We start from the raw sequence: 13573 nt of genomic DNA on the forward strand, positions 1-13573 counted from the left end.
CGGTGTTGACCTCTTTCCTCCCCTTGTCCAGCAACCTGGAAGCAAAGCTGTCGGTGCCGTTTCTCTCCCCCCAGCTCTTCCAGCTGGTCAGCAAGCCCTCCCCTGGCAGGGAACGGGAGTGCAGGAAGTAGCCTGGGCCCTGCTTGCTCAGCCTCCCAGGCAGGGGGTGGTGTTGGGGGAGGACGAGGCTTTTGTACACAAAGCAGATGCGCCAGAAACTCATACTCCTCAGGCACAGACACTCCGGGGGAAATGCTGCCGATTTTACCCACTCATTCCTCTGAAAATAACTGCACTCACTACCTGCCAAGTTTCCGGAACAGAACAAGTGCTGAGGAATGGAGACCTGATGGAGAGATGGAGTTTGGGGCAATAGGAAGTCAACCACACTGCTCTGCCCAACTGCAGGTCCCTGACACAGGAGAAGGATTTGCGATGGACTCTATTATGTCAAATGTTTTTAACAGCAGTGATACTAATTGCTACTGTTTTTAAAAGCAGCTACTCTGTCCTGGCTCTATACTTTACAGACACGGTTCCGTTCAACTCTGCTGATACTGGTAGTGTCCCCATTTCTACAGATGAATAAAGTGAGGCTCAGACAGGTTAAGTAACTGGTCCAAGGTCACACAGAATAAAATAGCAGAATCATGATTCAAAGCTAGATCTCTCTGACTTCTGAACTTGTCCCTTCTAAAGCTGCCTCTCAAACCATTCATTCACCTGTGTTTCTCAATAATGGATGGATGGATGGATGGATGGATGGATGGATGGATGGATGGATGGAAGAAGGAAGAAGAAAGGATAGAGATAGATAAGATAGAGATAGGTAAGTAGGTAGGTAGATAGGCAGGCTAGAGAAGGATGGATACACAGATAAATGATAGAGATGATAGATAGATAGATGGATAGATAGATAGATTCATACATACACAGATGGATGGGGGAAAGGAGAAAACTGAAAATAAATGTAAGACATATCTCTACCACTCCCCTAAATGAGGCAGCTGAAGTGCCTAGGGGTTGAATAAAACTTGCTCTAAGTCACATAGTCCGCTGAAATCAGAATTCATTGGTCTTGTATTCAAGGACTATGTGTTGAGGGTTTACTATGTGTCAGGTACAACACTAGGCACTAGTGACAAGGCCTGCTCCCAAGGAGCCTAAAGTCTGGCAGAGTGGACAGAGTTAAACAAGCAATAACAGCAAAAGTGGGTCTCTGCTGCAATAGGGAGAATGTCTCTGGTGGTCCAGGAAGGCATTCTTGATGAGGAAGAGCTTAGCCTGATAGTTTCTGGAAGAACAAGTGATGGGGAAAGAGAGAGGGGCTAGAGACGGGGGTCAGCTGGAGCATCTACTAGTAGGACCAGTGGCAGCAGGGAAGACTCAGCAGCCAGACCACACAGGACTATAGGGGCCAGGCTTATGCCTTTGAACATGATCCTGACAGCACTGAATCCTTACTGGAGACTGCCAGTAGGGGGCTAACATGACCAGTTTGTGCTTAAGAAAGATTCCCCTGGGCATCTGGGTGGCTGCAGAGACCAGTTAGGAGGCCGCTGGAGTCGTCCAGGTGAGGCACAAAAGAGGCTTGGACAGGTTGGCAGCCCCAGAGATGGAAGGAAGTGGGCAACCTGGAAAATGTCTAGAGGAGAAGAACTGAAAGATTTGGTTGGATATGGGGTCAATGGTGACCTGATGTCCTAGACATCTGAGGACCTTCCTACTTTGAATGCAGTGTTCTGCTATTTGACCTTTTTGCCCTGATTTTTGGTTCAAAATCTATGATCCCCTTAAACAGTTATAGGCACGTATCCCAACCCCTAGTTTGGTATTTATTCCTGTCCTATTGCCCACTTTTGTATGAGGGGACACCCTCTCTAGAGAGAGATTTTTTGAGCATGTGTGAAAGCAGTTCATCATGGATATGGCCCCTCCATGATGACAGAAGACTGCCCCTTGCCCAAGGTCCCCAGGACATGTACTTATGTTACCTTACCTGGCCAAGAGATTTAGCAAAAGTAGTTAAGATCTTGAGACGTAGAGATTATCCTGGATTATCCAGGTGGACCCAGTGTAATGCAAGGGTCCTTATAAGAGGAAGGTGGGAAGGTTAGAAAAAAGAGAAATGATGGGGGAAGCAGAGGTCGGGCTGATGGACTGTGAAGGTAGAGAAGGGGCCAGGAGCCAGGGGGATGCAAGCAGGAAGCCTCCAGAAGCTGGGAAAGACCAGGAGACAGATTCTTCCCTGGAGCCTCCAGAAAGAATACAGCCCTGCTGACCCCCTGACTTTAACCTCCCTAAGACTCACTTTAGACTTCTGACCAGAACCGTGAGGTAATAAATTTGCGTTGTTTTAAGCCACTAAGTTTGTGCTAATTTGTTACAGCAGCCGTAGAAAAATAATACAATGGGTTTCCTGGCTTAAAATAAAACTTCATTTCACAAAATAGCAAATAAAAAGCTATTTCAGGTCTGCATTACATTCATGCAAGGGGAGATGTAAAGAAGCAGCAGTGTGGGAGGAGATTCAGAAAGAAACAGAGATGCCATCATAAATAGAAACGAGAACAGTATACAATAGATACCTACTGTTGCGGGGGATTGAATTGTGTTCCCCCAAAAGAAGTATATTGAAGTCCTAACACCAGTACCTCAGAATGTGACCTTATTAGGAGATAGGGTCAATGACCCTAAGTCTCACTGGAGTAGGATGGGCCTCCAATCCAATAGGACTGGTGTCCCTATTGGAAGAGGGAAATTCAGACACAGGCCCACGTACTGGGAGAAGGCCATGTGATGACAAAGGCAGAGACTGGAGGTATACCGTTGCAAACCAAGAAAGGCCAAAGACCACCAGCCACCACCAGAAGCTAGGGAGAGTCAAGAAAAGATTGCTACAGGTTTCAGAGGGAGTGTAGCTCTGCAGACACCTTGATCTCAGACCTCCAGTCTCCAGAAACACATGTGAGATAACACATTTCTGTTGTTTTAAGCCACCCAGTTCATGGTCCTTTGTTAGGGCAGCCCTAGCAAACTGAAACACCCACTTTCATGAAGCCTCATCTACTGGATTTTTGGAATATTGTTACTAAATATGTTGCATTTCTATAGCTATAGGCATATATTTTTCAGGCCCCCCCCAAAATCAAAGTTTACCATACTTTCATGTTTCTGAAACTTCTTACTCTACTTACATTTAATATAGACCATCTTTCTTTCTTTCTCTTTCTTTCTTTCTTTCTTCTTTCTTTCTTTTCTTTCTTCCTTCCTTCCTTTCCTTCCTTCCTTCCCTTTCTCCTTTCCTTTTTCCTCTCTCTCTCTCCCCTTTCCTTTTACTACCAAAAGGCCACCCTTCAATTAGTGATGCATCTTATAATCAAGAGCATTTTAGAATCAAGAATATAAAATAAGTGGATATCCAGTAGACCTTAAGCAACATGAATGTAAGGATGCCTCTGGATCCCAGTACTTAGAGCAAACACTGGCAGGTGGCAATCTTGTTGGATAAATAACTGTGCATTGAAAGAGAGGCATGGAGGGAGGTCAGGGGGAATGGGGAGAGAGGGAGTCCGGACAGTTTCCAAAGGATTAAAAGGAATTGACATAAAGGCTGGATGAGGCCTCAAGCAGAAATATCTCCCACCTGTATGAAATACTGGTTTCTTCCCTGGGTCTCATTAAACTCTATGACTCTATAATTCTAAAAGACAATTTCCTATTGAGAATTCCATGTGTTTACATAAACTCCCTTTAAAGTTGGAGAAATCCTCTAGAGCCACATCAGTTTCTGAAGAACACTACCTGGAAGTTGGGGGAAATGACAAATCCCCCGGAGTTGGGAGAGGGGCTTGGGGCTGGGAACATAGCAGCTGGAACAGTCTCAGAGGTGCACAAATCCTGGGGAATATCCCTTGCGATGTGGCCCAGCACAGGAGGCCATATGTGCAGATCAGTGGTCAGCTAAGTACCAGGTAAGAGGCTTGGCTCTGTCCCTAGCCTAGCAGATGATGACACCCGTTGGGAGCCTCAGGGTCTTCATGTGTACAAGAAGCATTCAAGACCAAGTTCAAGAGTGACAACTGGGGCCATGCTGGGAAACTGGTCAAATGTGAGGCTGGTAGTCAGGGGTGGCAGTGGAAGAGTTAATGGCCCATGGCAGTTCTCAGTTGTGGGACACTTATGCCTCCCAGGGGACACTAAGAAATGTATGGAAACATTTTTTGGTTGCCACAGGTTGGGGAAGAGGTGTTACCAGCATCTAGTGGGTAGAGGCCAGGAGTGCTGCTGCTCAATATCCTACAATGCACAGAACAGCCCCTTTAGATGACAAGGAATTATCTGAACCAAGACGTCAAACGTGCCAAATTTGAATAACGCTGGTTTGCAGTCTACTAGCATTCAGATTTGTTTTATTAAAAAAAACAATAGGGCGCCTGGGTGGCTCAGGTGATTAAGTGACTGCCTTCGGCTCAGGTCATGATCCTGGAGTCCCGGGATCGAGTCCCGCATCGGGCTCCCTGCTCGGCAGGGACTCTGCTTCTCCCTCTGACCCTCCCCCCTCTCCTGCTCTCTCTCTCTCTCATTCTCTCTCTCAAATAAATAAATAAAATCTTAAAAAAAAAAAACAATAGTAGGTGGAGAGGGTAAGTAGAAAGATAAAACGGGTAGATGGATAGATGGGATGGATGGATGGGTAGGTGGGTAGATGGATGGGTGGGTGGCTGGGTGGGTGGGTGGGTGGATGGGTGGATGGGTGGATAGATAGATAGATAGATAGATAGATAGATAGATAGATAGATAGATAGATGGATAGAAAGAAAAACACAAATAACACCTGTGCCATCAGTCATCTGTTTGTAACTGGGACAGAGAAACTATCTCACATTCTACTTTGAGAACAAGCACATCCCAAGTAAGGTTACGAGACCTTGCACAGGGAAGCGGCGCTCACTTCCCAGGTTAACCCACAGCAAGGAGCTGCTGAGGATCAGGTCGGCCTGGTTAGATCATCAGCGCCGCCTCCACTTTGTGGGCTCATATCCATTTGCCCTGGTTCAATGTGGAAAGGACACAGGGTCAGGGAGCCGCCCAGAACAGTCCACAGCTGGGCAGTGAGTTGAGAAGGAGACACACTCCCTGACAGCTGCCCAACTTGAGTCAGGTCCCCCTTTTATGTGCCCCCACTCTTCTGCATAGCACTTTCCACAGTGTGATTCAGTAACAACTGGTATTATGATTTAAGGATTATCTTCCTCCTGCCACGCCATGCCATACCGTAAGTACCATGACACTGACACCTTGTGTGTCTTGCCCACTGCAGCATCTCCACCGAACAGGTTGCTCATTAATTGTTTGTTGAGTGAATAAGTGACCACAGGTGATGACTGCATTATGGGAACCAGATCCCCATGAATATAGGTCTGACAAATGAGATGCCCAGAGGAGGGCTATAATCAAGGTTGCCTACCGGAATCTGGGTGGTCACATCACCACCCATGGGGGTCACCTTATCTTCTGTCTGCTTAGCTTCATCATCTGGTGCCTCAAAGCCAAGGGGCCCACTTGGGGTCTCTCCCGTTCCCAGCCATATCTAACCCAGGGAGGATTATGGAGAATGGTGCTTGAGAAAGCAAGTCGGAACACTCTGGGCCATGTGAAACTACGGTCTGAAAAAACACAGGCATTACTAAGACATGTGTGGACATGTTTGGCATCTTTATTCTTCTTCTAAGTACCAATTACTCATCCTGGACCCAAATGGTGGCAAGTTTCCTTCCCAGGGGGACAGACACCAGAGGAGAGAGGTGGGGGAGCTGGTGAGGAGGGCACAGGATGGGAAGACTGGACGCCACCTTTGTGGGGAGAGACAGAGTGGGGGGAGTGGCTACCCTGCAGGGCAGCCTCCTGCAAGGTTATCTGTAGCACAGGCTTGAAAGCGATGGGGCAATAAAAGCGAGTCATTGGCACCCAGCGAGAGCCAACTCAGCCGCCCGGGGGTCCGTGAAGCATGTCCCCGGATGCAAAGTTCCTCAAAAGCTGGAATGAGTTTTGCCTGAATAAAGGGATAAAAATGTCCGTGCCCATAAAGACTGGCTGCTGTGTATAGCCAGTGTGGCTGTCCCCGGCAGGGTGATTAGCTGACGGCCCCACCTGAAATGAGCCTCAGGCTGGAAACAGGCAGAGTCATACCCTTTAGAGACATCTGTCCTCAGGCTCCTAACCCAGCTCCCTAGCTGCCTAGCTGTATGACCTTGGGCAGGGATATCTCCTCTCTGATATTCATGTTCCACAGCCCTAAATGATCACTAAAGTGCCCTTCATACTTTGAGACTCACGCAACAGCTATGAATAGCTCTGGGTATTATTCTTCCCAGGGTTGATGTTTGCATTTTAACCAGTGTCTGCTCTCTCCAGTAGCCTACTGGTGAAAGCTACAGATCCCAGAATCCATTTGTCCAGGTTCAAAGCCTGGCCTCATCAGCAATTAGCTCTGTGACTTCAGGTGGATCACTCAACCTCTCTGAGCCTTCATTTCTTCATGCAAAGGATAATATAACCAATGGAAGGGCAGGGAGTCTTCTCCCAAATCCCCATCTTTTGATTGGATTCTTCATGATCTAACATCTTTGGGCTGAGGTTTCTGGGCCCTAGTGTTTGGGGCAGAAGCCAGAGCATCGTGATAACCAGGCCATTTGCTCTACAGATAACAGCTTGCAAAGGCCCTCAGCCAACATGATTTCACTCTCTCATTACTCTGTGTTATTTTTCTTTGTATGCCTATTACCACCCAGAATTAACTACTTAGTTTATTTACTCATTTGCTATCCACCTTCCTCCACTGGATTTCAGCTCTATGAGATCATGGACTTACTGTAGTTCATGACTGTACTCCCAGCAACTAACATAACACCTGGCACATAGCAGGTGCTCAGTAAGCACCTGTCAGTGCATGAATGAAGGAATGAAGAATGAAAGAACGAATGAATTGCCATTCATCAGTTCCTTCTCACATCAACCTTCCGAAATTAAGTTTCTCTGTATCCCCACTTTGCAGATGAAGGAATGGAGCCTTGTGGGGTGGGAAGGACCCAAGGTCACCTGGCAGTGACTGACACCCAGATCTGCCTGACTCCAAATCCCACGTGTCAGCCCCTCCCAGGAGGGTGTTTACACTCTAACAAGGAAGTTTTGGTGAAGGCAACAGCACCAAAGAGGTTAAGGGCATGAGCTTTGAGGCTGCCAATCCCAGGTTCCATCTTAGCGCTATGGTAGACTCACTCGGTCAAGGGACTTAACCTGGGCCTCAGTCTCCCCATGTGCAACATGAGGGTAATACTGTTAATACGTTCCTCTTAAGGCTGAGATTATCAGGAAGATTCGGCCCATTGTGCACAGTGCACACAGTAGGCCCTCAATAAATGTTAGCTCTTTTGCGTTACTATTTATACTCCGACCTTGTGGAAAAGGCCCCGGGGCTTTTCCACACCCCCCCCCACACAAGCACATGTGATCCTGTTACAGCCCACACCACTCTGCTGTCCACATCCGGCCGTGCACTCCCGAGGCCAGGCCCCGGCCTCCGGCCTCCCCAGCCACCTCCTGCACCCACCCGCATGCGTGTGGCATGCAAAGGCACCTGTGTTCCCGGGAATCAGGCCCACAGCCCGACTACCAAAGCTGAATCAGGAGAGCAAGCCTCACTGCCCCTCGCTCCTTAATCCTTTGCAATCTGGCTTCCTCCCTGGGCCGCCCAGACATGCTCAAGCCAGAGCCATAATGCCTCCTGCTTGCCACATCCGGCATCTTTTCCAGGGTCCTGTGTGTCTCCTGGGAACACTTAATTTTGATGATCACCACCTCACCACCACCTTATTCTAACTTCCTCCTCTCTCAGTTGCTCTGACCTTGCACACTCCACTACTTCTGTCCCTTCCTGTCTAGATTCACTCACTCCCACACTCTTCCACTCAATATATAATGAGGTCCTACCCTAAGCTGAACACTGCTGGGACATGATAAGGAACAGGGCAGACCCTTAGAATAACATGCTCCTATGGTAGGAAACTGCAACAACATCACCTGGGATCAAATCTCAGCTCTGTCAACCTGCAAACTATGTGCCTTTGGGCAGCCTGCTTACCCTCTCTGGGCCTGTACTACACAGATGGAGGTTTCTGTGATTTGCCCTGCATAAACGACCACCCAGACCTGCACGTACACAGGCAGGCTAAGAATGTTGTTCATGAGACTCATGCTGCATGAATGACCTCAGGAGCCTGGTTGTTTGAAATATATTAGCTGGCCTCCAGGTCAGAACTGGCCCTTCTGTTCTGGATGCCAAGAGCTATAAATCTTGCCTGGGTTTTATGCTTAGAGCCACAGGAAGCCTTTGGATGGGGGCTGCAGGCCCTGGGCTGGCCCCCCGAATGGAATCCGGGAGGAGAGGCAGACACTCATAGCCCATATTCCTTGAAAATGTAGAAACATAATGTAGAAATACACCTCACTCCAAACTGCATGTAGGAGAACAAATGTTTAAGCTCAGACCCCATCATTTGCCCTATAAATACAGCCCTTATGGGGATGGTCGGATGGAAGGCTCAGCGAGGGGAGGACGCTCTGCCCAGGCCTCTCACCTGGGACTCCAGCCTGGCTGTCTCCACGGGACTTCGCCCAGCTGATGAGGCTGGATGCTGTAAGTACCTGATTTGATGTAACTTTGCCTTATTCTCATTTATTGCCTACTATTACCTTCATCTATGTGAAGATTCCTTTCCTCTCTTGTCTCTATTAGATTTTTATAATATCAATAAAGTGTTTTTCCCTTTCGAAACAGAAAGTACAGCTGTTGTGAATCTTTTCTTTAGAACTGGGCCTCAATTACCTCCTCTGTAAAATGGGGATCAATTGTGGGATTTGCACGAATGCCTACAAAGTATTTAGCCTCGTGAGTTTCCATTGTTGTCTCACCTTAATCTGTTTTCTGTACGGCAGCCACTGTGATTTTGAAACATAAATTAGGTTTTGGCAATTGCTCACCTAACCCCCCACCCCCACCCAAAGGCTTCCTGTGGCTCTAAGCATAAAACCCAGACTCCTCGCTACGGCTTGCGTGGCCCTGGCGATCCTCTCAGCTCATGTTGGGCCACTCTTGCCTTGGTTCAGAAAATTCCAGCCACACAAATTCACTCCTCCATCAGAACTGATGCAGTGCCGTTCCCTCTGCTTGGAATGCTGAGCCCTGCCTTCCTGCCCCTCCACCCCCTGGGTCCCAGCTTCCATGCCACCTCCTCGGGGGCCTTCCCTGAGCACTAGGGGGCAGGCGCTGTTGTGTCCCATCCAGACCCCTGTCACCAGGCCCTGCAGGTACTGGCCACTCCTAGCTCACACCCACGCCCTCCTCCAGAGGCCTAGCCTTGGCCTCAGGGAGCTGCCTCACTTGGAAATGCTGCCAGGTAAGGCCCTCCCCATGCCAGTGACTGATGGGACATGTGGGACAGCAACCTCCTTGCCTCTGGGCAGGACCCCAGAGCTCCCATGAGAGCAGGTCAAAGCCAGATTTCTCCTGAAGTCACATCTTCATGCAGCTCCTCCCCTGCCGTCCCTGGCTTCCCTCACTGTCCTTTCTCCTGAGAGCATCCCTCAAAAAACCCCTTACATGGGGATCCCCATCTCGGTGTTTGCTTTTGGGGAGTCCAACTTAAGACCAGCTGGGTCTTCTTCTTTACTTTGGTTTCTTTCAGAGCACTTGCCTTCATTATTAACTGTACGAAAGGTTTGGTACATGTTTTCTGTCGGTCTGCCTCACTACATCTGTTCAATCCATCACCTCATGCCCAAGGCCCGGCATGGAGCTTGCACACAGTGGGTGCTGACAACTATTTCCTGGATTCAGGAAGTGGTATGTCATGGGCCCCGATAAATGTGTTTCTGAGGAAGGCTTCTCTGCTTTCTCCTCTCTCAGATGTCTTCTTGGTCCACTGCGTTTCCCCTTAGGTGACCTGCCAGGATCTGAGCTCGGGGGGTCCGTGGGAGGGTTCGCCAGCCACCCTTGGGAGAGGAGCTCTACCCCTGACTTCCCCAGCTCGGGCAGGAGCACCAGCTCTCCAGGACCGACACTGGAAGCCTGGCGGTCATTTCTGACTCGCTCAGCCCACCCTCCCTGCAGCCAGTTGGTGGCCCGGACGTGTCCAAGCCAGCACGTCCTCACGGTCCTCTCCTCCACACTCCGTGCTCACAGCCTTCAGGCCAGCTCAAGCCCACTCACAAAAGCCCTGACAGTTCACAGAGCCACGGTCCAGTGCTTTGCCTTAGCCTGGCATTCGAAGCCCCCAGTAATAAATCCCCAAACCCACTCTTCCAGCCTTGTCTGTAATACTACTAGAGGTGAGAGTAATAGTGATAGTGATAGAAAAGGTTGACGGAGCTCTACCCTGCGGCAGGTGGGACCGCTCGCCCCCTGGAGCCCTGACAGCTCCTGCATCCCCCACAACCACTACTCCACAGATACACGATGAGGAAATGACTGCAATGTGCTGGGCATGTTCTTTAGATGGTATGTAATCTGGAGGACAAGCCTATGGGCTGAGGACACGGAGGCTCAGATGCATGATCACTTCCTTCCAGCCGCTCAGCCAGAGCTGAGAGCCAGGGCCACCACGCGGGGAGCTGGCCACCGAACCACTATGCTCCCGGCTGCAGCTTCCCTGCCCCTTGACTGCCGCAGAACTAGACTGCCCATTCCCTAGCTCACACTCTACCCCACATTCATTCCCACGCCTTCTAACCTTTGCTCAACCTGGACCTTTGCTTGGAATGTCCTAAAGTTCCTGCATACTCAGACTCTTCATGGCCTCTCTTGAAAACATCACATCCATCAAGAATTCTTTCAGATCCATCCCCAGCCATTGTGTCTTCCATCAAATCCCCAATGGACTTCTACCCAATCCTTGTTCACAGATTCACATAGTCATTCAACAAACACTACCTGAGCACCATGCCAGGTGCTGGGCATAAAGAGGTACATCAGTCACAGTCCCCTGCATTCACGGGCCTCACAGTCAAGTTCAGAAGTCCATCCAACCATCCATCCAACCAGCCACCTATCCATCCTTTCGGTAAATACTGACTGAGCTCCTACTGTATGCTAGGCATTGTTCAGGTTGGGTGGACAGCAGTGACAAAAACAGTCACAGTGTTGGCTCTCACAGAGCTTACATTTTAGTGGGAGACACAGATGATAAATAATTACCCCTAATGTGTGCGGAGGGCTGACTAGCTTCCAGGCGCTCTTCTAAACACAGCACGCCCCACGCTGACTTAACCCTTACGACTATCTTATGCCATAGGTGTGATTATCTCCACTTCATAGACAAGGACTGAGGCTTGGCGCAATTCAGTACTGTGACCAAATCACGTCGCTTGTAAGTGCCAAGCAGACCAAGATCCTAATCCAGACCATCCAATCTATGCTCTCAACCAAGCTATCCTGTCTTCCTAGTAATTATCCAAATAAACAAGTAACATGCCAAATGGTGGGAAGTGCTCTGCACAGAAATAACATAAAGTAACATGAAGGAGACTGGTGAGGCCATGAGGGGCAGTCAGGGAAGGCCTCTCTGAGGAGGTGACATCTGAGCCAAGCTCTGACTCACAAGAAAGAGCAGACCTATGAACTAGTTTTTCAAACTTTGGGGTGCCTCAGAACCCCCTGGGAATATAAAAATACATAAATTTCTGAGCTTCACCCTGGATCTACTGTGTCAAAATCCAGTGGTGAAGGCTCTATTTTTTTTTTAACAAACCCTCAAGGACATTCCATAGTGACCCTTAGAAGCCACAGGTCAAGGAACAGATAGACAAATGGATGGACAGGAAGTCTTATAAATCAGTAAGTTGTGGGGCGCCTGGATGGCTCAGTTGGTTAAATGCCCGACTCTTGATTGCGGCTCAGGTCATGATCTCAGAGTCATGAGACTGAGCCCCGTGTTGAGCTCCACTCAGGGGGTAGTCTGCTTGAGATTCTCTCTCCTTCTCCCTCTGCCCCTCCCCCCCGACCATGAGTTATCTCTAAAATAAATAAATTTATTTTAAAAAATAAATAAGTTGTAATGATGAATTCCAAAGCTATGTCCAAGGCGCTGAAAGCACAAAAGCCCTGCAATTCTCTCTTTCTGGGAAACCCAGGAAGGCATTAAGGAGGAGGGGATCTTTGAGCAACATCTTAAAGGGTGAGCAGTTAGCAAAGCGAAGAGAGGAAGGAAGAGGGCTCCAGACAGACAGTGCAGCCTGCACCAGAGGCCCTGGGCTGTGCCAAGAGAGGATCGCCAACAGGGAGCCATGACCGCATTAGGAGCCAGCGAGGGGCACAGGGGGCAGGCGGTGCAGGGAAAGTAACTGAGGCTGGAGTTGGGGTAGTGAGGGCCAGATGGGAAAGGGGGGTGGGGTCTCTGAGGAGGCTGGAGTTTGTCCTCAGGTCACCAGGAGGCACCACAGGCCAGGCTGGGGACCGGCTGGAGCTGCCCTTGGCTGGGAACTGGCCCTGAGTGGGGTTGGTAGTGAGGTGGCTGTAGCAGGAAAGAGTTTATAAAGAAATAAAAGGGCCTGAATGAGGGCCGTAAAGGCGATTTACAGCTCCCACACCATGTCTTTTGGCCTGCATTAGGATTAGTGTGTACATTTGTCACATCTCTGCACTAAACTGAGAGACTCAAGAACTAAAACCTGTATCACATACTGGCTAAAGCAGGGGTCTCGACATTGGCACTAATGACACGTGGGGCTGCTGATTCTCCATTGTGAGGGCTGTCCTGTGCCTTGTAAGATGTTCAGCAGCATCCCTGACATACCCACTAGATGCCAGCAGTAATCCCATCTCAACTAGCGACCAGCAAAAATGTCTCCAGACACGGCCGCCTGTCCCCCTAGGGACAAAGTTGCCCTCGGTTGAGAAGCTCTGGATTCAAGGGAAGGGCTGAGTGGTTCTACCCAATCTTGGCTCTGCCATTTCCCGGCTAGGCGTCTTGAGCGGACTGATATCCCCATTTGACAGATGAGGAAACTGAAAGTCACCTCTCTGCGCCTCTGTTTCCTCCTCTATCAAGTAGGGACAATAAAGGATCGACATCAAAGTCACTGTAAGAATGAAATCCAGTGATTCACGGGAAGTGCGCACGTGGGGACCGGCGGCTGTCCCCGGCATTCTATCTTAAGGAAACGAGCACTTCGCCTCAGGCTGGACATACAGGAAACCCTTGACAAACATGAGCCACTACACTCCCAACCCAAGAATTTCCTAAAGGTACATTCCAAGAAATACTAACCTTGAAAGGTATTTCTCCTAAAAAAGGTTTTCAGGCCAGAAAATATGAGAGACCCCATTCCTTTTTGAGCCAACTAAGCGTGTTCGGTGAATAAAGGCTCTGAGAGGCCGATTTTAAGCTCTGGGAAGCCAGGGGCCAAGCCTAGCTCACTACAGTATCCCCGCCCCTTGAACAGTGCTGAACAAAAGGAGCACTTGAGGAGTGTGTGGTCAGTGAATACGTGAAATGAATTATCTACATGAATGAGC

Source organism: Neomonachus schauinslandi, chromosome 5, assembly GCF_002201575.2.
Source record: "Neomonachus schauinslandi chromosome 5, ASM220157v2, whole genome shotgun sequence".
Taxonomy (NCBI): domain Eukaryota; kingdom Metazoa; phylum Chordata; class Mammalia; order Carnivora; family Phocidae; genus Neomonachus; species Neomonachus schauinslandi.